We start from the raw sequence: 2416 nt of genomic DNA on the forward strand, positions 1-2416 counted from the left end.
AGGTCTATACGTCTAGAATGTCCCCGTAGATAGTTGAAAGTACAACATAGTCCTCGCTCACGCTGATGCTGGTTGACTGGGGCGGGTACCAACTCCTTCCCCTGCTAATTGTCTCGTGGTCCCTTCGCCTCTCCGTGACATTCGATCAATTTTGATGAGTAAACCAAAAAAAACATAAAATTCCGATGTGCATGCATGTGCAAGGCGACGCAGGTTTAACGTTTGGCCGCCTTTCTGGGTGTTTGGGGATGTCTCGGGACAAATAGGTTTCCCTCTTAATTGAACACCTTTCCTGACCATTCCTTCGCTCAAATGCCGCAGGCCCGCGCGGAGAAAGCATACAATGAAACTGGAGGCTGCACTTAAGATCGCCGGCGATAGGACAGCAGATTCTGCGTGTTCGTTCACTTCTGCGTCTTGCTAGGTATACGAGCGGCGAGCCGAGAAAACTTGTTCCGCTCTCCAGCCACCTAACTGACTTACTAGCGAAAAGAGGAAGTAGCAGGGGAGGATGAGTGCTGGCTGCAAGGCTTCCCGGCGCCTTTTGGAAAGTGAAGTCCTTCTCGAGTTGGAGGTCGCTTACCTACTGCATGAGGAAAGCCACACGAGCACGAAGTGTTTCGTGTCACTGGATAACTCGGTTCGTGTAGCCAAGAACGACACTGCTTAGAGGTCATGATCATAAGCGTTTCAAGGATTCACACAAGAGCAAGTGAGGCCAAATGCAACGGAGCGCATCTTTGCTTTTGATAACACAATCTGCCTTGATGTGTAAAGGGTAGCAAAGGCCAAGCATCGGCTCCGCACTCGTGGTGAGAGATTAAACTTACTTGTCTCGGACGATGTCCGCCTCCCTTGCACGAAAGGAGACAGACCAAGCGGTTCCGATCAGTCATCCATGCGATGCTTTGTGGTGAATCGCTTTCAAAAAGAGTCTGGACTCCGTCTCTCAAATGTCAGCCCAGGAAGGTCTGGAACAATAGTAAACGAGGAACCATCACCGCGTCCAAGACACGGCTCCTCCGATACGCCTGTGGAGATCTCAGAAACAGCAAAGACATACTTGTCAGCAAGCAACAAGCTGTGGTTCTATTTCTAGTGTGCTGGGAATCCCGATAGTCAGATCCACGAGTCGTGGTACAACCGTGTTTTCTCGAAACAGGGGCAACGGGCACGATACCGTCTTGATAGATCTAGGGCCTTTGCTTTTGTCTTCGGAGAAAGTGCCGCCTTCGGACGATGGGCCTTTGCCTCAATCCATCGGCCTTTGCATATTCGGAAGCGCTTCTGTCCAGAATTGGAAATTTCACACTTGGTCGTGGTTGGCTATGTGGCTGCTGGCTGTTGGTTGCTGCGATGTGCGAGGCCCAGAAGAGAGTCTTCTGGCTGGATCTTCCGCAGCTTCCGATCCCGACTTCCGGGCCGCATGACTGATTCATTACCAAAGCAGATCTTGGCACACGGCGGCCGCATCCTCGTATTTGTTCTAGAACCTTTGAGGGGCCCATAGGATTCAAGTCGAAGGGTTGCAATACGACCATAACCATCACTCGACCATTTTGCGTTTTCGCTTCGCTAAAAAGTAGTGGTGTGACGACCTCCTGTCACAAGGTCATCGACGGACTCCTGTTTCGCGGGTAAAACTTCCAGTGGTATGAGCATTCATTGTAGCCTCGTTAGCGGTCTTAGTAATCCTCGTTCCCTTTGTCCAAAATCCCATTCATGGCAATCACACGGTCCCTAAAGTGGAAAACAGAAGAGACATGGACCAACTGAGAACTTTTGCGAACCTCACCGGACACGCAGCGGTCTAAGGGTATTTGATTTCGTTCGGTCGAATCGCGTTGCAGATTGTTGGTAATTCTTCGGTACCCGCACAGCGATATCAAGCCTTGGCTCCCTGCATTGGGCAGAAGGGTTGTCCACGCGTGGAAGACAAAGAGCCGAAGATATGCCTTGGATCTGCGACACGTAAGCGTGGCATACGGGGCGGGAGGGAAAATTGTCCGAGTCCGAGATCAGGAGGATCGTTTGCTCAGCCTTGTGGATGTATCTGACAAAGAGAGGGATCCGCGTGTGACAGCGCATGCCCCAACTCTTTCTGATGTCAGACGACGGTGGCATACGAGACCATGTTTGCGACACGAACGGTAGCGAAATGTGCGCCCACGTCAGGCTTCACCCAGCTTTGTCGAGCTTCTTTCCGAGTTGGTGTCATGGTCATCTCGCGTCGGCATTTCTCATGGCGTTGGACTCTGTGGGCGTGAGACGATCGAGTCACTATTGCGTTGTGGCAGTATGATCTCCTCACAACCGTTCCCTTCAACGCTTTGCCTGCTTGTTCCTTCCCGGTCTACGTCCATCGAAAGCCTCCACAGGCATGGCGGCAAAAGAGCAAACCTGACAATGATCTGGG

This window comes from Cladophialophora psammophila (genome assembly GCF_000585535.1).
Source record: "Cladophialophora psammophila CBS 110553 chromosome Unknown aczJe-supercont1.1, whole genome shotgun sequence".
Lineage (NCBI taxonomy): Eukaryota > Fungi > Ascomycota > Eurotiomycetes > Chaetothyriales > Herpotrichiellaceae > Cladophialophora > Cladophialophora psammophila.